This window comes from Macaca mulatta, chromosome 20 (genome assembly GCF_049350105.2).
Source record: "Macaca mulatta isolate MMU2019108-1 chromosome 20, T2T-MMU8v2.0, whole genome shotgun sequence".
Taxonomy (NCBI): domain Eukaryota; kingdom Metazoa; phylum Chordata; class Mammalia; order Primates; family Cercopithecidae; genus Macaca; species Macaca mulatta.
The window spans coordinates 9,198,589-9,226,362 of NC_133425.1; positions in this window are offsets into that span (position 1 = coordinate 9,198,589).

A 27,774-nucleotide genomic window follows, 5' to 3' on the forward strand; every position below is an offset into this window, starting at 1 on the left:
ATTTTTATTATATCCAACGTCTGCCCAATCTCAGGGTTCTCAATAGATCATCTTTGCCTTTTTATTTATTTTTTTCATGTTTTGTTTTGTTTCTCCATTTCTTTTCTTTCTTTCTTTCTTTTAATTTCATAGGTTTTTGGAGGACAGGTGGTATTTGGTTACACAGTAAGTTCTTTAGTGGTGATATGTGAGATTTTGGTGCACCCATTATGTTGGATCATACTTAAGAGTAGGCCAAAAACTTTTGAAAATCTCAGTGCTAAAGGTTTGAAAATAAAGTTGCATGGAAGTTGATGTGATCTCAGTTGGGAAAGGATATAAGGGGTCGTGAGTTGTGTTGGGTTAGAAGTTGGGAAGTCCACTAATATGGCGCTATTTTCAAGTAGTCTTGGGCCTATGGTTTCCACTAAAGTGAAGGAATACTCTTACCGTTGATCATCTTGGAAAGCAATTATTCCTGGGACAGGGAATGAGAAGGATTAAGTGTAGGTGACAGTTTGGCATAAGTAAAATCTTTCCCTTCCATTTGGGACAGAATCAATGGTAAAGAGGCACCCATTATGTTTCAGTGTAGAGAGTGGTAAGCTGCCGAATAAAGAAGTGTCAGAGGCACAGCTTTGTACAGCACCAAAGGAGGGTTTCTGTCATTGTAAGATTTATTTGCAATATATTTGCTGTCTTAATCCCCAGCCTTCCATATATTTTCAAAGCTGCAGCCCAGACTCAGGTGTGCTTGAGGAATTAGGCAAGGGCCCTGTCCTCACTTGGGAGGTGGCCCGGTGTGGTAGCAACAATGAACTCTGAGAGCAGAGCCACGTGCAGTGACAATCTCAGGAGGTCAGCAGCAGTGTTGGCAGCAGTGTGGTGGCAGAGCAAGGAGGCCAGAACAGAGGAAACGCAAGCACCTGTTCCTCAGCACACTTGAGCTTGCATTCTGCAAAAGCCTTAGGCAGCGGTGGAGCATGCATCAGGGCCAAATTTCAGCAGCCCCTGTGGATTGCTTTTCCTTCTTTTCTTCATCTTATTATCTCTTGCTTCATTTCTTCCTTTCTGTCTTTCTTCTTCCCCTTATTTCTTTTTGTTTTCCTTTCTTTCCATTTTTTTTTCTTTGTTAGGGGTTAGAGTTCTCTTTCCTTACATTTTCCTTTCCTTCCTTGTTTTCTGTCTACCTTCTTTCAACATTTCTTCCTTTCCTTTTATGACCTGACCATATTAGTCCTCTTTCCATTGTAAATGAAAACATCTAATAACCTAATACTGTATTGGCTTGCAAAATGTATTGGCTTGTGGAAAAAAAAAATTGAGTTTAACCCAGCATTTGATTGGCTAACAAAACTGATGTCTGGAGGGCTCTATTGAGGCAGTGAGAGCTGCCATTCATTGCAACGATAGCATCAGGGCTCCATTCCTCTCCACGTGTTTGCCTGCTTTCCTCTCTGCTGCCTGATCATAAGGCAGGACTTCTCCAGTAAGAGCATAGATGATGACCAGTAGCTACAAATTTATATTCTCCCGTTGCAAAGAGAGTGTATTATTCCTAGTGATGGAATGAGGAAAAAGATAGTTTTTGGCATTATTGCCAAAAGATGCAAAGCCTAAATTTAAAAACGGGAGGAATGGAGACTATTATTCTAAGTGAAGTAACTCAGGAATGGAAAACCAAACATCGTATGTTCTCACTCATAAGTGGGAGCTAAGCTACGAGGATGCAAAGGCATAAGAATGATACAATGGACTTTGATGACTCAAGGGGAAAGAGTGGGAAAGGGTTGAGGAATAAAAGACTACAAATTGGATTCAGTGTATACTGCTTAGGTGATGGGTGCACAAAAATCTCACAAACCACCGCTAAAGAACTTTCTCCGGTAACCAAATACCACCTGTTCCCCAAAAACCTATGGAAATAAAAAAAATTTTTAAATGAGGGGAAATCAGGCAAACCAACATTAAGGGACATTCCAGAGAACAACTTGCCTTCAGTTTTCACACAATTTCACTGCCATGAAAGACAAAGAAAGGCTGGGAAACTGTTTCCAATCATGAAACATGGCAGGTAGGCAATGTGTGACCTTGGCTTGGATCCTGGAATTTAAAATGTTGTAAGGGACATTGTTAACACACTTTACTAAATTTCAAAACATTAGATAATGATATTGTGTCCACATTAAAGTGCTTGAATTTGATTTTTTTGGTTTTTTGTTTTTTTTTTTGTTTTTTTTTGACAGTCTTACTCTGTCACCCAGGCTGGAGTGCAGTGGTGCAATCTTGACTCTGCAGCCTCCACTCCCAGGCTCAAGCAATCCTCCCACCTCAGCCCCCAAGTAGCTGGGACTACGGATGTGTTCTACCACACCCATTTAATTTTTGTGTTTTTATTACAGGCAGAGTTTCGCCATGTTGGACAGGCTGGTCTCAAACTCCTGACCTCAAGCGATTTACCTGCCTTGGCCACCCAAAGTGCTTGGATTACAAGCATGAGCCACCGTGCGCCAGCCTTGAATTTGATAATTATATTATGGTTACATAGGAGAATGTTCCTGTTCTTAGAATTTACCTGCTGAAATATTTTGTAATAAAGTATCATTGTAGCTGTGACTTGTTCTCAAGTGATGCAGAAAAAAAATATAGACTTTATACTCAGATTCATATATATACACACCCCCCCACACACTGAGAGAGTGAGAATGAGAAAGAGTCAGAACATATTGAAGTGTTAACGTATTTAAAAACTGTAAATCTATTTGAAGGATATCAAGATAATCGCATCTTTGCAATTTTCAACTTTTTAGAAAAGTTTTAAAGATGTTTTTAAATAGAAAGAAACAAAAGCAAAACAGTTTCTCTTTCACAGTGTTCACAGAAAGTATGAGAATTCAATGATTTTGGTTTGGCTATATTAATATCACAAGCTATAGCTGGACAACGGTTGTGGGTCCTCATGGATAGAGGAGCTCAGGTCATATGGGTGTTGGTTCAGTGCCACCTAAACAAAGAACGGGGATAGGGGGAGCTCCTAAAGGAGAACTGAGGTCCTATCCCCAAATAAGGGGAAGCGGATGCTGATAGATAAAACAACAATTGTCTAGTTCACTCTTACCTCCCTTCACTGTAAGACAAAACTGCAAAATTCTGAAGCATTATCTTCAGTGTTTGCCTTAAACTACCATTAAAAGTTTGAGCAGCACTTAATGAGCTCAAAGCAACCTTCGCATCTGAGATTCTACAAAGCCATTCCAACTTCTTTTTCCTGTTTAGATGAAAGACAGTGAACTCATTGGCTGATCTTAACACACACATCAATTAATTTAATTGACTTAAAGGTTGTTCTTACATAAAATGCTACTCTTTGAATTGTTCTAAAAGACATCAATTTGTCATTAAAAAAATACCTAACGGAAGCTTTAATTTTTTCCTCCAATTCCTTTAATGTCTGTTTCGCTAAATGCTTAGCAACAAAAGGCTGGCTTGGGTTAGGGTTTCTTTGCCAAGATAAAAATAATCTAAAATTTAGATGTGTCTGCAGTGATCATGGCAGTGTAAATTAATTAGCCACGCTGAGCCTGAATCAGCAGTGTCTCTGAATTGATCTTGCTTTTATGCTGCTCTGTTTTCTAAAATGTGTTCACCCTTGAAAGTAGCCATTCTTGTGATTACTTCCCTTTCTCACTCAGAAACCACAGTTGGCAAAAAAGTTCTTTTTTTTTAGTGTCGAAGTTAATAATACATTAATAAATATTGGAATTTGAATTTTGTGCCAGCAGCCAAGCTAAAGGCTACATGCCAAGGATGAGGATACAAAAATAAATAAGAGATTATCCCTATCCTCGGGGAGTTTACATTCTTTTGGGGAGGTATTAAAATATGTATACCAAAAGTTAAATTATGCAATGTCAAACAACAAGCCATGTCATGAGGTAAGTTGGGTTTCGATGCCAAGAAATAACTACAAATACAGTGATGTAGAGAAAGTAGTTTATGTTGGGTGACAGGACTAGTCCGAGAAGACTTTTTGAAAGAAGAGAGTTGGAATAACAGTGTTGAATGTGTCTAGATTCCATCCTAAAACTTTATATATCTTTTCAACAGCTTCAGTGAGGTGTTATTTATATAACTCAAAATTCGATTATTTTAAGTGTACAAGACAATGATTTTTAAGTGAATTTACAGAGTTGTGTAACCACCACCACGATACAATTTTATAACATTTCCATCACCCTAAAAAACTCTCTCAAGCCCATTTTCAGTCAATCATTGTTCCTATCTTCAGTCCCAGGGAGCCAGTAACTTGTTATACTTTGCCTTTTCTCGACTTAATGGGTAACCAGAATCACATAATATGTAGTGTTTTCTGTCACTTCATATAATGATTTTAAGGTTCATCTCTGTTGTAGTATGGATGAGTACTTTGTTCTTTTTGATTTCTAAATAATATTTCATTATATGGATAGATCACATCTGATTTATCCAGTCATTAGTTGACATGTATCTGAGTTGCTTCCATTTTCTGACTATTATAAATAATGCCACTATTAACATGCACATAGCAAATTTGGGGGTGGATATATGTTCTCATTTCCTTAAATACTTAGGAATAGAATTGTTGGCCGGGCGTGGTGGCTCACACCTGTAATCCTAGCACTTTGGGAGGCTGAGGTGGGCAGATCACCTGAGGTCAGGAGTTTGAGACCAGCCTGGCCAACATGGTGAAACCCCATTTCTACTAAAAATACAAAAATTAGCCGGGCGTGGTGGCACATGCCTGTAATCCCAGCTACTTGGGAGGCTGAGGCAGAAGAATCACTTGAACCCAGGAGGCAGAGGTTGCAGTGAGCAGAGATCACGCCATTGCACTCCAGCCTGGGCGACAAAGCAAGACTCTGTCTCAAAAAAAAAAGAGTGGCTATCACGTGTGGCAAACTTATGCCTAACTTTAAGGAAACTGTCTTCCAATGTGGCAGCGTCACTTCACAATCCCATCAGTAGTGTCTAAGGTAGAGCTTTACCTATATTATTTCACTTAATTATCACATGAGCTCTGTAAGGAGGAGAATTTGAGGAAGTAAGAAATGTTGATTGTCTTACCCAAGTTTATCTATCCCACCATTAGAGAGGCTGAGTTCTAACGAAGGTTTGACTGAATCCAAAACATTTGGATTCAGATTTTGAGGCACACTTTTAAGAAGAGCTTTCCAAATTGGATTCAAAGGGTAATAAGGGTTGATTAATAATGTCTGCCAAGGACCCAGGCTGGAGATCCGCAGCCACTCTGCCGCCTTTACCAGCCCTGGACTGGTGCACAGGCCTCAGTATTCTGCAATAACATGCAATTCTTCTCTTGGCTCCTCACCGTCGTTGTTGAAGCCAGGCTAAAGATTATTTCAGAAAAATTCTCTTCTAAACTCCTCTAGCATGGAGACTATCCTCTTACTGCAAAACTGATTGCATTGTATTATAATATTCTGTTCAATACCTGTCTGTCCCGCTGGGGGGAGAGCATCCGACGGAAAGATGATCGCTTCTGCTCAGTCTCCCTACCCAGTAAGAGTGCCTCGCTTAGAAATGGTGCCCAATGAGTGCTACTTTGATTGAATAAATGGAAGAATAAAAGTGAGCATAAAATTAGATTTCTCCTTTCTATTTTAAACATGGTGAAGTAAAGAGATGTGGACTTTGAATAATGTACCACATCTAGAGAACCAAAGAAAGACAGAGAGAGGAGCCTTGAGTCCCCAAATTTCTTAATCATTGAGCTTCAGCTCACTTCTCGAGAGAAATTGGCCTCTGTCTGTGACTGCAAAGCGATTGATGTGGCCCGTTAGATTGTGCTGATGCTGGAATGTATTGAGACGAAGGCTTCCAGGATACAAGGCTCTCCCTTGGTTTAAAGTGAACAAGCCATGGTCTACCCGATGTGCAGAGAAGAAAACACAGAACGAAGGATTTCCCAGCAACATTTAAACAAAACTTTAAAAGATAATGTTTTGACCCAATGCAGTTGGTCAGTGGGTGGCCTGTGAATGTTATGTAATTATATCATCAACAAAGAAGGATGCAAAATTCTTTAATTCAGAAGCATGGTGCTGGAGCCCACAGTCCTCCTTTTCTCCAATCTCTCTCTTTCTGTCAGCAGAAAGACAAAAGAGAATGTGTTAACAGTATTCAGTATTAAAATGATGAAGTTGGGGTTTATTTTTTTTTATAATTTTCAATGTTTTTATGCAAAAACGTTAATTATAGCAAAATACATATTATTTTTAAGGCTTCGATACTCTTTTAAGCAGTGATTTTTCATTGGCATAAACATATCAAGAAACAAAGTCATATTAGATAACAAAAATGGTTTTATGCAAATGACACTCTCCATCTCTGTTGGAAAAGCGTTATGCCAAGCTCTCTAATTCCATGAGATCTTACCTAGCAGAGGTGAAGGTGAGCAGAAGGGAGTTGCAGGAAGAGTGGTCTATGAAGGGGCTGGTGGTAGAACTCAGCATAGTGAACTTGAGAGATTAAAGGCAGAACATCTTAGCTGAGTGTGGTGGCTCACGCCTGTAATCCCAGCACTTTGGGAGGCCAAGGTGGGTGGATCATCTGAGGTCAGGAGTTCGAGACCAGCCTGGCCAACATGGCAAAACCCCACCCATCTCTACTAAAAATACAAAAATTAGCCGGGCGTGGTGGCATGCACCTGTAATCCCAGCGACTGGGCAGGGAGCTGAGGCAAAAGAATTGCTTGAACCCAGGAGGCAGAGATTGCAGTGAGACGAGATTGCACCACTACACTCCAGCCTGGGCAACCGAGCAAGACTCCGTCAAAAAAAAAAAAAAAAAAAAAAAAAGCAGAACGTCTGGATTTTAGAGCAAGGGATAACATAAAGGGGAGGTGTGCACCAACTCTTATAAGACCTCAAGTAGGGTATTCAGGATAGGATGCAACTTGGTAGTTTAATATTTATCAAACTTAAGGATGAGTTGTAAGAAAGTACAAGAATACTCTTTACTCAATTGTTTACAAAAGTATCTCCTTTTGAATCACTGACTTTTCATTCTATATACCTTATATCTGTAAGTATGCACCAGTACCTTTTCGGGTAACACACATATACATATATACAAATATATAATGTACACATACAAAGATTATAGATAGATATAGACATATAGATATAGATATATTATAGATAGATAGATTATAGATTATAGATAGTAAATATTAGAGAGAGAGATAGATTTAAATATAGATCTAATTTCCCTCATTTGGGGTAAATTGAATTATCATATCCCTTTATTCCTAAATTCTTCAATGTCTTTTTGAAAAGCAAGGATAGTCTCTTACATAAACACAATGCAATAATCAAAAACGGAAACTTCAACTTTGACACAATGCTATAATTTAATCCAGAGCCCATACTCAAATGTGACAATAATCCAAATATTGCCCACTATAGCTAATGCTTTCCTCTGTGTGCAATTCAGGATCATGCTTTAGATTCCTTTAGCCCACTTATGCCTACTGTTCCATTATTGGAACACTAAGCATGTGAGAGTTATATCCTACTGCTCAAGGTTATTATATACGATTAACATATATTTTTAAATAAATAATGTAAATGGATTATTTATAACTTGAAGGATAAATGCTTGAGGGGATGGGTACCCCATTCTCCGTGATATACTTATTTCCCATTGCATGTCTGTACCAAAATATTTCATGTACCTCATATGTGCACCTACTATGTACCTACAAAAATTTTTAAAAATTAAAAATTAAAAAAACATAAAAATAAATAAATAAGCGTGGCCACTTTGTTAAGCTGGCGTCTGCCAGGTTACCTCTTTATAAAGTTACATTGTATGTTTTGTAAATAATAAGTGATTAGAGGAAAATTCATTTGACTATGTGAATATCCTGTTATCCATCAATCTTTCACTCTCTAATTTTAGCATCCACTGGGGGTTTTCTAAGTCTGCCATTTATTCAATATTTGTTTTTTGGCAATATAAAATAAGAAAAAGCTTCCCTTCCTATTAGTTAATCTATAAATATCATCATGAATTCATAGACTCTTATTTTACTTAATAGGTAATAATGCATTTCTGTCATTGTTTATTTCAATGCTTACATTGTCCCAGATTCGGCCAGTGGGAGCCAGTGTAGAGTTCTGGCCTTAATCCCATGACCAGTGGGAAACATATCACAGGATTTTAGGCAGATGGGTGAAAATATCATATTTGCTCTTTGACAAAATACTCCAGCTAAATCATAAAAAATGATTGGAGGATATTATTTATTGTTATTATTTTATTGTGGTAAGAACACTTAATGGGAGATCTACCCACTTAGCGCATATATATGTAAGTATATATATGTATATATCAGTATATGTATATATGTATATATATGTGTGTATATGTGTGCGTATATATGTATATATAATATTTTTAATGTTTTTTGAGAAAGAGTCTTGCTCTGTCACCCAGGCTGGAGTGCAGTGGTGCAATCTCAGCTCACTGCAACCTCCGCCTCCCGGGTTCAAGTGATTCTCCTACCTCAGCCTCCCAAATAGCTGGGATTAGAGGCATGCACCACCATGCCAGGCTAATTTTTGTATTTTCAGTAGAGACGGGGTTTCACCATGTTGGCCAGACTGGTCTCAAATTCCTGACCTCAGGCGATCTACCTGCCTTGGTGTCCCAAAGTGCTGGGATTACAGGCGTGAGCCACGGTTGCCCAGCCAGCATATTTTTAAATATTCAATACAGTATTGTTACCTATAGGCATAATGTTGTACAGCAGACCTCTAGAGCTTCTTTATCTTGCATGAATGAAACTTTATGCCCATTGAATAACAGCTTCCTGTTTCTCCCTCAGCCCTACCCCTGGCAACCACCATTCTACTTTCTGCTTCTCTGTATTTGAGTATTTTAGATACCTCATACAAGAGGAATTATGTGATATTTGTCCTAACTGACTAATTTCACTGACTGTTATTTCCTCGAGGTTCATCTATGTTGTAGCATATGTCAGAATAGGCGCGGTGGCTCATGGCTGTAATCTCAGCACTTTGGGAGGCTGAGGCGGGTGGATCGGGTTTAGGAGTTTGAGACCAGCCTGGACAACATGGTGAAACTCTGTCTCTAATAAAAATACAAAAATTAGCCAGGCTCGGTGGTGCTCATCTGTAATCCCAGCTACCTGGGAGGCTGAGGCAAAAGAATCGCTTGAACCCACGAGGTGGAGGTTTTCTGTGAGCCAAGATTGCGCCACTGCACTGCAGCCTGGGCGACTCTATCTCCAAAACAAGAATAAATTAAATGAAAGCTGGAAAATATTCCATTGTATGTATACACCACATTTTACGTATCCATTTAGCCATTGATGGACACTTGAATTGCTTTTATATTTTATCTATTGTAAAGAATGCTGCTATAAACGGGGTATACAAACATCTATTCAAGATTCTGCTTTCAAATCTCTCGGCTAAATATCCGGAAGTCTGATGTCTAGATAAGATGACAGTACTATTTCTAATTTTTTGAGGAATCCTCATACTGTTTCCTACGGCAGATGCACCATTTTCATTCCCACCAACAATGTATAAGGGTTCCATTTTTTCATGTCCTCACCAACACATGTCTTCTTTTAAAAAATAATTCTAAGGTAATAGGTGTGAAGTGATATCTCCTTGTGGATCTGACTTGCATTTCCCTGATGAGTGCTGCTGAATATCTCCCCTTATACATGTTGGCCATATGCAGAAATGTCTATTCAAGTCCTTTACCCATTTTCAAATTGGGTTGTTAGGTTTTTTTGTTTTTTGCTATTGAGTTGTAGGAGTTTCTTAAACATTTTAGTAATTAATCCCTTATCTGGTATGTGGCTTGCAAATATCTTCTTCCATTGCATAGGTTTCCTATCACTTCTTTGATTGTTTCTTTTGCTGTGCAGAAGCTTTGTAGTTTGGAAGTTGTCCCACTTGGTGATTTTGCCTTCATTACCTGTGCTTTGATACATTATCCATGAATTAATTGCCAAGACCAATGTCACAATGTCATGAAGTTTTCCTCCATGTTTTCTCCTAGGAGTTTTACAGTTTCTGTTTAAGCCTTTAATGCATTTTTGGTTGAGCGCTGTGTATGGTATAAGCTATGGGTCCAAATTCATTCTTTTGCATATGGATACAAAGAGAGGATGGTGCAAGAGCTGTGAAGAACATGGGAGGAACATACTGGAAGCTCTCTGTCTCTTTATCCTTCCTATCTATGTGTGTGTTTCTGCCATATGTGTGCATGTGCATGCATGCGTGTGTGTGTGTGTGTGTGTGTTTCTCTGTCTGTGCTGGTCTTACTGTCTCTCTTTTATGTAAGTACATAGTTTCTTTAACAGTGTGTACTTTTCCCCTAACAACTGTACCCTGATGCTTTTAGAAATTCTCTGAACTATTTTTCCTTTTACTATGGTAATAAGCCTTCAGAAACATAATTGAATTCAGATATTAAATACTGTAAGCACTATCATTTAGCTTCTGATAAAAATGTGCATTATTGTATTTGAAATGACAAAAAAAAGAGTGAATCAAAACAACATTTTTTTTCTTCCTCCTGTGAAGTCTTTGTGTGGAATAACTCAATCTCTTGTAGGCTGCATTCTCTGTGATGTGGGAAATAGAACCAGGGCTATTATGCAGCGATAAGATGTGGTTTCCAATTCTGCAGCACAGTGGGAATCTGCTCCATTGTAGGTTTTATCACCTTCCGATTTGCCAAGTATTTCTAGCAGGGAGAACACAGCACTAATCATGGTGGAAGATGGATACAGGAAAAGAACATGAACTTTGGAGTTAGCCATTCACTTGCTCATTCATTCAATCAAACAATACTTATTGATCACAGATGCTGGACACTCAACTAGGTGCTTGGGGATACAATACCAGACAAGAGTGACAGGATCTGAATTCAATAGAGTTTGCTAGCACTGCTTTTGCTACGTGGTGGGGGCTTTCATTTTGGTCATTATTTAACTTCGTTGACCCTACTTTTTGATTTGTGCAGCTCTGTCAACCCTATTAGGGTGATGCCAAACATAACTGGGGGCATAGCAAGAGTTTCTTGCTTAAGCAGTATGGGTCAAGGTGGTCACCACTTTCTATTTAAAGCATTTTGTTTTCAGATTATTACTTTTTTTGAGACAGGGTCTTGCTCTGTTGTACAGGCTGGAGTGCAGTGGTGCAATCATAGCCCACTGCAGCCTCAACCTCCTGGGCTCAAGCAATCCTCCCATCTCAGCCCTCCCAAGTAGCTGGGACTACAGACATGTGCCACAACTTCCAGCTGATTTTTTTTTTTTCTTTATGTAGAGATGGGATCTCATTGTGTTGCCCAGGCTGGTCTTAAACTCCTGGGCTCAAAACAATTATCTCACCTCAGCTTCCCAAAGTGCTGGAACTATAGGCACCAGTCACCGTGCCCGGCCAGCATTTTCTTTTCTCTTCCACTGAACCCCCAAATGAGGCTTTTAAAATGCTTCTCACTTTTGCTCGTGGTTGATGCATGAGCTCTGTGCTATACGGGCAGCCAACTGGACCTTGCAGATTCATGCTCCAAGGAGGTTAGAAAATTCTCCATTTTTTAGGTTTTTATGCATAGAAAATTGGTCATAAGATGCTATAAATTTTCCTAAAAGAAAGTAGGAGACATCAGAGGGAAAAGAGAAACATTTCTGAGGCAAACTATGGTATTTTCTTTCCCCTGATACTGTTCCCATCTGGTTCCTTTTTCGTAGAATTTGGGCGTTCCTGTAGAGTTAGGAGAGGCACAGAATTAGGAAAAGTTTTGAAAGCTCTGCAGAGTCATTCTCGTGACCTGTGTCAGTCTCGGTCAAAAATATATATGCCGAAACAGACAAGAGGAGTTTCATTAACTGTCCCACTTGTAATTCTTTCATGAAATGAAAATGCTAAAATATTGTACATTAATCTCAGGTAGCTTGGACTTTCGTCCATATCAGCCTCTGGGCCACTCATGGTCTAATGCTTTGAGACGGGATGCTGGATGCTGCCTGATATTCATTCTTGCCTTCGTTCTTCTTTCTTAGTCACAGAATTCTGATTTTCAGCTAGATACATGACTTCCCAACCAGAAGTTTACTCTTTTTTTAACCTCTCTCAAAGCTAGATGTGATGTGTAACGAAATTCTGGCCAAAGGTCTATAGGTAGAAGTGTCACAAGAATCTTCTGGAGAGTCTCCTTGAAAAAGAAGAGTATGTCCTTTCTCCTTCTTGTTGGCTGGAACCTGGTTGTGGTGGCCGGAGCTAGGTCAGCTCTCTGGTACCATGAAGTCAACATGCTGAGGATAGTGGAGCAATAAGATTAAAAGCCTAGGTCTCTGAAACCATAGAGCTACTGTACCGGTCTTGACTTACCTACACTGGGCTATTTTTATATGAAACAGAAATAAACTTATCTTCCTTCCTTCCTTCTTTCCTTCCTTCCTTCCTTCTTTTCTTCCTTCCTTCTTTCCTTCCTTCTCTTTTGTTATAGACAGCTGAACCCTTCAATACACTTTTATTTTAAACAAGAAGAAACAACCCAGAGAGGGTATATGACTTACCTTGGATTCCAGTGGCAGGATTGTGATTAGAATACAGCTTTCCTGACTGGAAGTACAAATCTCTTCCAATAATCTCAAACTGCCTCTTGTTAATTTTGAGTCAGGTGTAAAATCAGGAAATACTGGACAAGTCAGATATATATCATTAAAATTGTTAGAGGATCACCAGTGAATGAGATGAAGGAACACCAAAGGCGTGCTTCTAGTATATCATGGATATTCTGGAACATGTGGATGTCCAAAAATGCATAGATTTCTTTCTTTTTTTTTTTTTTTTTTTTTTTAAGAATGAAGTAAGACAAATTGAGAGGTTAGTCTATCAACCAATATTGGTTTCGTCAAAAATGGTTGGTGTGGAACAATTACACCTACTGACTAGTTGATATAACAAGTTGTGCGTTGAAATGAAGTGGAATAACTTGGTCTTGGTGGAGTCCCCGGGGGGTGCATGTGTTTGTAAGTTGAGTTGAGTTCTTAATGGTACTTTTAGAGAAAATTCCTTCAGAAGCTCTGTTTAGAGAAAGCAGGGGCATAATAGCCCTCTTGGATATGTACACATAATTAAGTGGCTTTTACTGCTGAATCGGGCTTCTTTTCATGCTGTGGTTACATCTTATTCTTGTTTAAAGGTTTTGTTTTTAAAGTATGAAATGGTTTATATGTGGAATCTAAAAAAGTAGATTCCACAGACGCAGAGCGGAGAAAGGTGTTATCAGAGGCTGGGTGGAAAGGAAGAGGGATTGGGAAAAGGAAGATACTTCTCAAGGGGCACAAAGTTTCTGTTAGACAGAAGGGATGTTTTAGAAAACTATCGTACTGCGTAGTGACCATAGTTAAAAATGATGTATTGTACAATTCAAAGTTGCTAATAGATTTTTAAAATTCTGACCACCAAAAAATGATAAGGTGGTGAGGTGACAGGTATGTTATTTAGCTTGATTGAATCTTTCTGCAGCGTACACACAGATCAAGACATCACATTGTACTTCATAAATATACACACTTATTATTTGTCAATTAAAAGTGAACTAATTTTAAAAATCATGAAACAGCTTGTAAAATGGGAACAGTGTGATGTAGTAAAGATCAATACATTAAAATATTCAACTTAGTGTTTATTGGTGTAATGTGAAACAAGAAAATTTATTGTCTTCTGATAGCTAGTGCTGTTTTTTGTTTGTTTGTTTTTTGGTAGAGTCGCTCTCTGTCACTAGACTGGCGTTCAGTGGCGCAATCTCAGCTCACTGCAATCTCCACCTCCCACATTCAAACAATTCCCCTGCCTCAGCCTCCCGAGTAGCTGGGACTACAGGCTCCCGCCACCATATCCGGCTAATTTTTTGTATTTTTAGTAGAAACGGGGTTTCACCATGTTGGCCAGGATGGTCTCGATCTCCTGACCTCGTGATCTGCCTGCCTCAGCCTCCCAAAGTGCTGGGATTACAGGCGTGAGCCACCGCGCCCGGTCAGCTGGTGCTTTTTTAGAGTCAGGACACTGTTTGAACACTGTTTGCCTTCTGAGGAGGCAGGAGTCTGACTGACTTGGAATGTGGACTGGAAAATCACAATCTGAGTCTTTAAAAATCCATGAAATGTTGAAAGTGGTAAAAGTAAATTGAAACCCATTCTGTGAAGATGTCACCTCCTTCAGAAAGCCTGCCTTGATATTCAAGTCTTGTTTATCGGATCCTCCCACTGGCTCTCAAGCACCCTGGGGTTTAACTGTTAGAGCACATGTTGCAATGTGTTACTGGAGCTTGTTATATGTGCACCGATAACAATACTTACCCAGCCCTTAGCATCATCTATTCAACCTTCATCAGGACCATCTTAGGTAACATTTGTATTGTTACTACTGTTTTTTATTGTCATCATTTTGCAAAAGTTTGGAGTCTAGACTTGTTCAGGGTCAAACAGTGAGTAAATTAAAAAAGCAGAATTTAAATTTAGTTTTTTTTTCTACCCAGCGAATAACAATGAACGATTATGGAAATAAGAGAAAATTCAGAGGACTGAAGATTGGCACATGGTAGACAATTTAGCAACATATGTCAAATGCTTCAAAGATGTGCATCACCTGTGAGTTATCCTTTTTATTTCTAGGAATGTATTCTACGGATGCCATTGAAAATGCCATATTAGTTTTGAAGGCTGAAAAGAAAGCAAGGGGCCGGGAGTGGTGGCTCATGCCTGTAATCCCAGCACTTTGGGAGGCTGAGGCAGGTAGGTTACCTGAGGTCAGGGGTTTGAGACCAGCCTGGCCAACATGTTGAAACCCTGTCTCTACTAAAACTTCAAAAATTAGCTGGGCATAGTGGTGGACGCCTGTAGTCCCAGCTACTCGGGAGGCTGAGGCAGGAGAATCGCTTGCACCAGGGAGGCGAAGATTGCAGTGAGCTGAGATCATGCCACTGTACTCCAGCCTGAGTGACAGAGCAAGACTCTGCCTCAAAAAAAAAAAAAAAAAAAAAAAGAAAAGAAAAGAAAGCAAGGGTGATATTTTACCTCCCCCAAAAGAAGACTATTTGATGTCTAAAAAGCATAGGGTGTCTATTGTGCATTTGTTATAGTTGTTTTTAGTTCTAAAGAAAAGCTAATTTTACACTCTTCATTTCTAGAAGAAACAAAGTAATTTAAGGCTAAGCGTGCCACTGAGTTCTGAGGTTTTCCTGCTGCAGAGGTTCTCTAAAAGTCTTAATTCCTGTAATGCAGTTTGGATATTAACTTTTGGCTATTTTGCCCCCAAACCAACATGAACGTAGGAGGCTAACGGTACACTGACGTCCTCTTCCAGATTTCCAATACCCCCAAGACCTCGGGCAACAGCTTTTGGCCTTGCAGGGAGGTCTCAAACTACAACTGCAGTTTCTGACAAGTGTTTCCTTCTCTCTCCACATTTTGCCTCCCCTCCAAGCCCAGTAATGAGGAATCCAGTATAGAATAATTAGACTTTCTGCGATTGAGGTGCCTGCCAATTATGCTGATGGAACTGAAGTCTTATTAGACTAATAAGGTTTTCTAAATTGGACTTGGGGTTCTTGGTGATGTGAGGATTCCTGAGAGAAGTTGCTCAAGTATTGAAAATGAGTTTACCTAAGGATAAATGTTCACCTTGGATGAACTGGAGTGAGAAGTGGGTTCACACTCGAATTCTGTCACTCATCCGCTATGGGACCTCGGGCAAGCATTTCAATTTGCAGGTGGGGAATCAGTCTCCCGCCCTATCAGTAAAATGGCAAAATTAATTCCCACACACCTGAAAAGATTATAAGGATAATGAGCTAAAAAACACAGCACAACATGGGATATTTTATATGAATTATCTTATCAAGCTTAACTTTAAGCCTGGTTACTTAATCATTCTCCATAGTAAACAATAAAATACAGGTAATCATATTATTATTGTTACAAACGTAGCATAATCTTGAAGAGTTCTGCAGACAGGGAAACCTGAATTTGAATCTCATCCACAACACTGACAAAGACTGTTTCGCCACTCTCAACCTTGGTTTATCTCTCTCCTTAAATAAAGAATAAAAATAGTAACAAAAGTCGTTAGGTCATGTGACATTGTTACGAGGTTAAATCAACGAATACATGAAAAGTACCTTTACCACGCTGCCTGACTTAGGAAAGGAATTTCCTATGACTGACTGAACGGAAGTGTGATTGAGATAATTATTTTCAGTGGAACTTGAAATGTATTGCTGGTACAAGTTTTCCAATTCAAGGTTGTCCAAATGTACAAAACATATTTACATCAGGATTGTGGTGCTATTCGTGTTACGTGTAATTCTATGCATTAAGATTATTTTGGAAATAATTAGATCAAATCAACTAAAGAAAAAGTACTTTTTCATATAATGATTAGTTAAGTCTAGAGTTTATGTTGGATTCAGGATCTTGAACCTCATTAGCAACAGTGTGTCTTTTTGTTCATCTCTTGCGTCTCTTTGTCTTTAATCACCTATCTGCATGTGGATCTTAGCCCTCCACGTGGGAAGTATGGTTCGCTCTTCCAATGCTCAGATATTAATCATGGGGAAAGCTCTGAGACACTTTGCTTAGGTCTAATTTTAAAAAGTGCTATTGGGTCAACTGGAGTTGCTATCCACGTTTAAGCTGCTGAAAGCCTTTAGAGGCATCCTGGCCAGATTTCTCAAAGTCCTTACATAGCTTCTGACCCCTAACCTCTGTCTGTGCTAATCTTAGCAGCAACAGGGTCCCCTACTCTAATGACATCCAAACTCCTATTTTAGAAATGTCTCTAATTCCATATTTCCTGACAATAAGAGTTAAGCAGAGAAGGGCATGGAACTCTGGTAGCTAGTGAGGAATTTTTCCTTTCCTAGAAAGGACAGAGCAATGTTAGCATGACCTAGAGAACATCCACTTAGTCTGCAAACACACCTTAACCATGCTCTTAGAAGGCTCTTTAACCCCAGGGTTTGAGATATGAAGATGTAACATTGGGTTATTTGGAGCTCCCATGTTTAGAGGGACAAACATTTCACAAATGACCAAAGTTAATATTGAGAAGTTTTCTAATAATAATAACACTGAGTGAACAGGCCAATAAACCAGCCAGAGTTGGGTTTGCAGTGTCTAATAGGTCTCCTGGAGAAGGCACTCCCTCATTTGGATCCTACAGGATGGGCAGAAGTCATTTTCTCCTGAAATGGAGAGAACCATTCCATATGATTGGTTGCCCTCCAACCTGCTGTCTTTGGGAAAAGCAGCCTGAAGAGCTGCGTCACCGGTGGTCTACATATCCCCTGGCACAAGATAACATCATGCTTTACCGAGGTGGATCCATCTGGGTAAGACAAGAAGAAATATTTTTAAAAAGAAAAAAGAAAACAAATGAAAGAGAAGAAAAAGAAGCAAAAAAAAAAAAAAAGTGTTTACCCAGTTCCTGTATCCCAATGAGAAGAGATTGAACTGCCAATAATTGAGCAAGGCTCTCTGATGATATAGATTAAACCAGAAGGGCCAACAGTAAACAAGAAGAACTTCAAACGAGCAGCGTTCTGGCTCTCTGGGGACCTCCATTAACGAGTCACCAGATAGGCAATTACTGTACAGTTCTTGCAATGACCGGGATCAAACACAAGCATTCTGCACAGTAGGCAGTCAGAAAGCAGGCAGACAAAAAACTGTGAGAATATGCCATTAAATCTTAATTATTCTTCAAAGGGAACAAGCACAACCAGGGGGCAGAGAAGGAAGGAATATTCGGAATCTCACCAATGCCTGGGGCTCGGGGCAGTAGCACAGCTACTGTTTCAACGCTTGTATTTACTTAAAACTGAACCTCTTCTTCTGACTTCTGCATTGGGCTGGGGAATTCGGTTTACATAAGCAGCCCAGTTTCTCTGACCCTCTGTATCTTCTTCTGGAGTATATGAAGGCTGTGGTACCCAGGCCAAATTTTGCACACAAGGTTTGAATTCGAATGATTGATATTTCTATGATGCCAAGAAAGAGCACACCCTCCAGTGCTGACCACAGATGACACTTGAAATCAGATTAGTCTTTTAGCATCTTTGGAATGAATATTCTCTGTTCTGTAATTCACAGGCATCAAGTGTCATACTAGTCATGTGTCATTTCCCTGAGGCATGCAACTGAGAGGTCCTTGATTAGTGCATGGAAGCCCCTGCATCCTAAACTTAACACGTGATCCTGGTTAAATGGAAGGCTTAAAGAACTTGAAAGGTATTAATTTTGAATCCTGATTTTTAATACTGTATGTATCACTCTGGTGTGTGTGTGTGTGTGTGTGTGTAAGAGAAATTGAGATTTTACAGAATATATGAATCTAGCACCCATTTTTATCACTTAGCATTATGGTTTTAAATATTCTGTATCCGTAGTAGAAGCTAACCCAGCACTCACAGTGGAACATACAATGTGAAACGTGTGTAATTTTAAGTTCGCCAGTAGCCACATTAAAAAAAAAAGAAATAGCTAAAATTAATCCCAGTAATATATTTTATGGAACCCAATATATTCACAATATTATTCTAATATAAAAATTATTAATGAGATATTTTACATTCTATTTTTTTTTTTTGGCACTGCCTGAAATCCAATCTGCATTTTACAATTCCTGCTTATCCCAGCTTGAACTAGCCACATTTCAAGTTCACTTGGGGCTGCTGGGTTTCATATTGGACAGCACAGGAGTAGACTGTCACCCCAGTTCCATTCTGGATCATTTCCACCTGTAAGTTGTCATCTAAGAAAGACATGGTATGCTGTACAGAAAGTTCTATGTGGCTGCTGCCAGTGTAGTAAAATAGATTCGACATCTTATAATCTAAGAGCCGCAAAACCAAAAATGAAGAGGCCTGTGATGGGGTCAACGTTGAAAACTTCATACCACGATAGCTGTGTTCGAGGTCACAATGAGGACTGCACCAGTGAAATCCTCTTCACTGGTAAATTTGAACTTGGGACAAAGGGAGACCACCTAAGTCTCTTTCCTTCACTCTCCATTCAGCCATTGGAAGCACTCTGTAGGATAAAGGGAGGAGGGCAAATCGGAGTTCCCAGGACATATTTGTGCATACAAATCACGACAGTGCTTTTGAAAATGCAAATTCCCAGGCCTTACCACAAGACATTCTGAATGAGTTTGGAGGTATCTGTCCAACAAGTCACGTTTTCAATTTAAAAGAATTCATTATAGAAGCAGCCTGTTGGGCTTGGAAAGGAAACACAAAACCCCATTACCCTATTCTGTAAATCCCACCACGTATTGCTGTGATGGTTAATATTGAGCGTCAACTTGATTGGATTGAAGAATGCAAAGTGTTGTTCCTGGGTGTATCTGTGAGGATGTTGCCAAAGGAGATTAACATTGGAGTCAGTGGGCTGGGAGAGCCAGTCTCACCTTGAATCTGGCACCATTTAATCAGCTGCCAGCAAGGCTAGGATAAAAGCAGATAAAGGAACGGGAAAGGATTAGACTGGGCTGAGTCTTCCAGCCTGCATTTCTCTCTTGTGCTGGATGCCTCCTGCCGTCAAACATTGGACTCCAAGTTCTTCAGCTTTTGGACTCTTGGGGTTGCACCAGTGGTTTGCCAGGAGCTCTCAGGCCTTTGGCCACAGACTGAAGGCTGTACTGTTGGCTTCTCTACTTTTGAGGTTTTGGGTCTTGGACTGCCTTCCTTGCTCCTCAGCTTGCAGACAGCCTGTGTGGGACTTTACCTGGTGATTGTGTGAGTCAATACTCCTTAATATACTCCCTTTCAGATATACATCTATCCTGTTTATCCTGTTCCTCTAGAGAACCCTGACTAATACAATGATGTTTGCCTCACAGTCTTTCATGTTTGGGGGTAAAGAGGTGAGAAACTGGAAAACGAGAGTGACTTCTTAACCGTGCTCTGATTGGAGTGTTCTATTCCACGCCCCCTCCCCCCCACCACACACACACACACACACAATTGTTCCACCTTCCCTGCACTGTGTGGCCTTACTTATAATGTGGCAAATATGTAGACATGTTGGATTGTCCAGATTTTACCCCAAGTGTTTCCTTCCCATGTTCCTTACTTGTTCTCAGCCCAATTTACTATCCTTAGGTACTTGTAAAATCAAGAAACAAAATCCCTGCTCCAAAGACATATGCAGAAGATAAAACAGACCTTTCAGGAGAAGATGATGGCCTATGACAGGGGTTCCATAGCAAATGGTACATACAGGAGCCACTGAAGATGACATGTGGAAGTTGTCCGTTCTCACACTACAATGAAGAAATACCTGGGACTGGGTAATTTATAAAGGAAAGAGGTTTAATTGACTCACAGTACCGCACGGTTGGGGAAGCCTCAGGAAACTTACAATCTTGGCAGAAGGCAAAGGAGAAGCAGGCACCTTCTTCACAGGGCAGCAGGACAGAGTGAGTGCAAGCAGGGGAAATGCCAGACGCTTGTAAACCCATCAGATCATGTGAGACTCCCTCACTATCACAAGAATAGCATGGGGGAAACCATACCCATGATCCACTTACCTCCACCTGGTCCCAAGTGGGGCTTACAGGAATTACAATTCTAGGTGAGTTTGGGTGGAGACATAGAGCCAAACCATGTTGGAAGTGTTGTTTACATCTCCTTAGCTCTTCAAAAGCTAATTGCTCCAATTTCAACCTGACTGTAAATGTGAAATCTTCATTCTTCCACCTGTTTGCATCACCTTTGATTGATTCCTCAACCTAACCAAAGAGTTCTCTAGTAAGAAAATTAAATACTCAAACCTTGCTGCTCTTATTGTTGTAATCAATACTAGAGCCTTGACTTTCATAACACATCCTCACTTAGAAATGGTTCATAATCTCATGACTTTGTATATATGACTGTGTTTTGTGTGGACTTGAACCACAATGAAGCTTGATGTTCATAGTATTCATTTTTTAGAGGATACTTTACTAATCAGAAAATATTTGCACTTACATTTTCTCTTCTGGCCCTTGAAACATTCCTTGTGTGGCTGAAGAAAGTCAATAGTGGAATCATTTAATAGATAAGGGCATTGAAGCTCAGGTATGTTAAATGCAAAATCACAGCATGGTGGGATGGCACAGCCAAGGAGAGGATGCTGGTCTGAGACCTCATATTTTGGTCCTCTTTCTACTTTACCTCTCACTGCCACTTTCTCGAAGAATATCAGATGCTCGCATATATCTGGCATGTGTGTTCTTTTACACATTCTAAGCTTCATCTAAAATGATGCTTCTGTGCAGAAATTCAGCCCTGACCACAGGGCTCCTGGAAATGCCTATCATGAGCAACAGTGAGAACTGCCCCCACGGTATTTGTGTTTCAAATCTGTCTACAGAAAAGATTGAGAACCAGAAGCCCTTTTCCTTTTTTGAATGCTAGCTGACTCACTGTTCAAGAAAGGAGAACACTTTCAATTATGCTGTTTGACTGCAGTGACAGGGATCCAAAGGAAATGGCTCCGTCCCTTCCCTTTCATCCCAACCTCAGTGACATCAAACTCTGATGTGACTGAGGGTTGGCTTGTGAAGGAGTCATTAGGAAATTCTGCCTAAGCCATGGTCCGATGAGAAGGATGTATCCTACGGTGGTGATTTTCCTGTGTCCCCCCACCCAGAGGAAAGTTGTCAGATGAGCAGGAGGAGTATATTCTATAACGAACAGCAAGCTAATAGGTTATACAGATAACTCGCTGACTTTGCCTTACAGAAACTGTGCTGTAGACCTTAGGACAAGATTCATGCTCAGGGGGCCAACTCTATGGGTTAGGATTTGAGTTTAAGCAGCTTATTCTCATATTTCATGGCAAGCCCAAAGTCCTCTGCTCTCCAGTGAGTAGGTCAGTCTATGCTGGTTCCATAGTTAGTTAAATAAAGCAAAACTCAGGTGTCTGAAGCCTAGGTCCAAGCTGAGGACATGCTGGTTGCATTATCTCAGGGAAGCAAGAGTGAAGCATCCATATGAAATGCATCTCATGACCATCTTCGACTTTTCCACTTGGCAAATATGAGTACTTGAAACCTGAAAGGGACTGTGACTTTCTAAAATCATACAGGGAGGGGCCAGGCACAGTGGCTCACATCTATAATCTCAGCATTTTGGGAGGCCAAGGCGAGTGGATCACCTGAGGTCAGAAGTTCAAGACCTCCCCGACTAACATGATGAAACCCTGTCTCTATTAAAAATACAAAAATTAGCCGGGCATAGTGGCACACACCTGTAATCCCAGCTACTTAGGAGGCTGAGGCATGAGGATTGCTTGAACCTGGCAGGTGGAGGTTGCAGTGAGCTGAGATCACGCCACTGCACTCCAGCCTGGAGACTCCGTCTCAAGAAAACAAACAAAAAACCTCAGTGAAATAAAATCATAGAGGGAGTAAAGAGAAAGTGTTTCTCCTGTCTTCTGGTCACCTGTAATTCTTTTCTCCTAGACCAACTGTGCACCTGTCACCTTAATGTTTATGAGTCTATGTCTGGATACTTGGAAAACAAATCCAACTTCTTTTCTAGGTTTTCACAGCTTTGAAGAAGCTCCATCCTGTGTCCTGAGCCTCATTCCCTCCATCTTCTAGTCTCCTTCTCTTTGTTCACTTCCTTGAGCCATAGTAGCCTCGTTTTGTTTATTGAATGCAATATGTCAGCCCCAGAGCCTTTTCCCAGCTGTTCTTGGTCTGCAGTTCTCTCCCTTTGATGCATCTGCAGATTTTTCCTTCCCATTCTTCAGATCCGGGCTTAGAAGTCACTTTCTCTGAGAGGCATTGCTGTGGGGCAATATTCAAAATTGTCCACCTTCTTCATCACATTACTTCACTTTCTTGTTCTCTTAATATCAACCTCCGAAATTATCTTTTGACATGTGTGTTTAATTCATTTTCACTTTTGTTCCTCTTGCTCCAGAGGGCAATCTCAGAGAGTACTTTGTTCATCACTCTATCCCTGGTACCTCCAACAATGCCTTTCAAATAGGAAATGCTCAAGTAATATATACGCAATGAATTGATACATGAGATGCACCTTTATTTGCTTGTGGTTTCTTTTCCTTGAATTCAGAATCCACCATGAGTCTGATATCTACATTTTCAATGGTAGTGCTGCTTTTTGCTGTATTTCTATAAATTCAAATACCTACATATCTATAGCAATGCCGATACACATATTGATATTTTATCTATTATTATATTAGGGGGTTTACCCTCTTAGAGCTAGCTTTTGGACTCTTCAATCACCTTCAACTTTTCAGGAGTCGACAGCCCAGTCTTGGTTGATACTACGACTCTCAACTCGACCACATGGCTGCAACATTGGTAAATTTTAATTTTCAAATACAAACAAATTGAATCGCTGCAACATTGGTAAATTTTAATTTTCAAATACAAACAAATTTAGTCCTTATTAATTTTCAGTTGGGAGCTCTCGGGGTGTTGAGTAAAAATTATGGCAATAACTAGGGACGTCTTTTAATGTTATTAATTCAGACTTAGAACCACCAGCATAGGAAAAACTTCTGTTTCCTTGAGTACGAAGTGCAAAAGCAAATGGTTTGGTCACTATTATTTCTGTAGAAAAAGTGATCTTATAGAATTAAAGATACTAGCTTCCTCAAGATTTCCTTCTCTCCCTCCTTCTTTCCCTCTGTACATCCTTCTCCTCGTCTATTTTCCTTTCTCCTTTCTCCTTTTTCTTCTCCTTTTTTTTTGTCTCTTTCTTCATGCCCTTTCTTTTTTACAAAAAGGGCTTTCTGAAGCAGTAAAACCACAGTCTAAAATGAATGCAAGCTCACATTCCTCAATGGGGAGGTGATTTTCAAAAAGCTCATCTTTTTAAAGGCAATTTTTAAAAGGAAATCCTCACTTTCTCCCTACAAAAATCACCCTCGTCAGATGGGCTTCCGAGATAAAGATGAAGTGATCATTGTGCCCCCAATTATACAAGACACTGTATTTTTACAAAGGAGTTTACCTTGGAGAATAAAATTATTTTTTTCCTGATTTAAAATTGTTCTTACAAAATTGCTATCTCCTTTTCTCAAGGTACATACAGTGCACCATGATAACCTCAGCAAATAAATGTAGTTCCAGCAGGAAAGGAGGCAAAAGACTGTGTGGTATAACACTATCTGGCTGACAGATCAGCCCACACTGCAAAACACAAGGAGAGTAAAACAAATGACGAATAAATGAGAAAGCAAGCAGGATAGTGGTTGACTCCTACTCCACAAATGGAGGGGGGCTTGCACCCAGGGAGAAAATCCAATCGTGCATTATGATTGCAAGTACACTTTTATGGGTATTCTTGAGAAGGCAAAGAAGAACTTATTCCAGTCCTGCCTCCATGTGGACACGTTTTCCCTCTGCCTCCAAAACTGCGATTGTCTCCCTTGTGGTGTTTGGTAATGAATCCTCAGCTCTGTGACATAAAGGCCAAAGAGCTTTGTTCTGTATCCATGGAGTTTGCAAAGAGATTAGCAGGGTCTAAAGAAGTGAAAAAAATAAATAAAAACATCTGGAAACAGGGACTTGGCATTTTGCTTCAGGCGTGGGTGTGTTTGGAAGCTGAGAACTAGGGAGAGGACCACTGATTTTCCCCTTCTTTCTTTCTTTCTTTTTTTTTTTTTTTTTTTTTTTTTTTGAGAGATGGAGTCTTGCTCTCTTACCAAGGCTGGAGTGCAGTGGTGTGATCTCGGCTCACTGCCACCTCCACCTCCCGGGTTCAAGCGATTCTCTTGCCTCAACTTCCCAAATAGCTGGGGTTACAGGCACATGCCACCACACCCAGCTAATTTTTGTGGTTTTAATAGAGACAGGTTTTCACCATGCTGGCCAGGCTGGTCTCCAACTTCTGACCTCAGGTGATCCACCCACCTCAGCCTCCCAAAGTGCTAGGATTACAGGCATGAGCCACCACACCCAGCCTGAATTTCCTTTCATATTGCCAAGCCTAGTACCCACCGTAATTCAAATAGGTAAATAGGACAGGATCAGTCAACTCTCCTGCTAGGAGCACTTGTAGCCAAAATGATGACTGCCATTGTAATTTCTGTTTCAGTTTTTTTCCAATCAAAGTAGTATCTTGAAGCAGAAGTACACAGATAAAATTTTTGAGGCTTCTTTCTAATGCAGCAAAAATAGATTGAGCATTTGATGTATGTTCATCATTGTTCCAGGTGCTCTGGGAGTAAAATTAAATAAGCCTGTTCTTGCCCTTATGTAAGTTAGTGATATAGAGGGAGAGGCAGATATACACACAAGTACTTATAAGTAAAGGTCAAACTTTGTATTTTACTTATGTATTGTATTTGGCTCTCTCTCCCATCAGAACGGAAATTCCTTGAGGGCAGGGATTTGAGAGAGAAGAGTTTAGTTTGTTAACTATTTTGTTCTATTCACTAGAAAATACTAAGCACCCAATAAATAATCACAAAATGAAGGAATTAGAAAAGTAGGTATAAAAGCCAACACAGAGGTTCCAGAGAATCAGAATTGTTCCGATAGATTTGCTCTAGATGAAATGGTGTTTGAGCGTGGATTTAAATGATAAGACACGGTATCCTTCCCAGCCTCTGGTAACCATCTGCCTCCTCTGTGTTCATAAGTTCAATTGTTTAGATTTTTAGGTACCATAAATAAGTTAGAACATGCAATGTTCACATTGCATGCCTTTATCAAAACATCTCATGTACCCCATAAATGTATACACCTACTGGTATGGTTTGGCTGTGTCCCCACCCAAATCTCACCTTGAATTGTAGCTCCCATAATCCCCTCGTGTTATGGGAGAAACCTGGTGGGAGGTAACTGAATCATGGGGGCAAGTCTTTCCCGTGCTGTTCTGGTGATAGTGAGTAAGTCTCACGAGATCTGATGGTTTTATAAAGGGCAGTTCCCATGCACAGGCTCTCTTGGCTGCTGCCATGTAAGACATGACTTTGCTCCTCCTTCACCTTCTACCTTGATTGTGAAGCCTCCCCAGCCATGTGGGACTGTGAGTCCGTTAAACCCCTTTTTCTTTATAAATTACCCAGTCTCGCGTATTTCTTCATAGCAGTATGAAAATTGACAAATAAACCTACTTTGTACCCACAATATTTTTAACTTTTTAAAAATGTAAAACTAAATAAATAAATATCGTGCAGAAGGTGGATAGTGAAGCCACGAAAAACATGATGAAACAACTTTTAGTTCTTTAATTATAAAGTTGATATCATATCATATCGTAATATAAATTAATTTGGGGAAAAATAAAGAGCAGTGAGCAACCCAGAGGCTCAATTACCTGAGAACCACACGTATTACAAAGGTGCATTCTTCCTTTTTTTTTTGTTTAATTTTCCTCAACATGTTTATCCCATATAGCCGCAGAGCCGTCCCTGTACTTGTGACACAAAACCTTACTTCTTTCAAGTAGCATGCATGTATCTATGTGTTGTTATGCAAGCCTTCATAGGTATTATTTTCAGGAAAGGAGTGATATCCTCCACCAACTTAGCCAAAGCATAATTCGCTCAAGTATTCAATGAGTTGGGTTGTAAAAGACAGGTCAGCAAAAAACCAGAAGCAGGCAAGGACAGGTGGTCCTAATGGAAAGTTGAGGTGTGCCATGATGGGTGTATAATGGCACAATATAGTATATACTAATAATTATAACATAATAATATAAATTATTATTTGTCAATTAATTAGCTAACCAATACGTTTTTAAAAATAGTAAAGAAACTTACTGGCATAGTTTATAACTGGATTTTGGTTTTATAAATTATTACACACATGGCCGGTTCAGCAGCCAGTCAGCAACTATGAAATGAATTAATTCAAAGTGTCCTGCCTGAGAAAAATTCTTGGCAAATGTTTCCTTATATCTCATGATCTTCCATTCCAGGGGTGGCAGACAACAGCCTGCAGGCTAGCCACCTGTTTTTGTAAATAGAGTTATATTGGAACCCAGCCATGCCTGTTGGCTTATAGATTGTCTATGGCCACTTTAGTGCTTCAAGGGCAGAGCTGAATAGTGGCAGGGCAGACTGTGTCCCCCACTGTGCCTAAAATATTTACTATTTGACCGTTTAGGAAAAAAGCTTGCCAACCCCTGTCATATTTCATTACCATTGTTTTTGTAAAAGTCCTGGATTCATCCAACCATATATTTTGTCAAGAAAAATTGTGGAAGACTCTGATTTGAACAAAGAAGATTACTGGGTATCCTGTGTCATGTACCCTCCTGGGTTATGTGTGCCTTTTCCTCTCTTTGACCTCTTTTACAATTCTGTAAGTGGTAGAAAACTGAGACGAATGCAGATGATCCTTATCCAAAGAAAAGCAAATGAATTGTGTCCTGTGAAATGCAATTGATTTATACCCTTTGGATATTGACCAGTTTCACTGCCATATTTGGGTCTATTTAAAATTCATTTCAATATCCTTGATTGCATATAAAAATATGGGATTTTTAAGCTTTCCTTTGAACTAATTGTAACATCTTACTGGCTCCCTTATGAATTGACAAAAATATAAAAATCTTTGTTAGCTATTCGTTTTCTATTTGCATGTGAATCATGATTTTACCATTATAAAAATGTGTCTTTTGGCCGGGCGCGGTGGCTCAAGCCTGTAATCCCAGCACTTTGGGAGGCCGAGATGGGCGGATCACGAGGTCAGGAGATCGAGA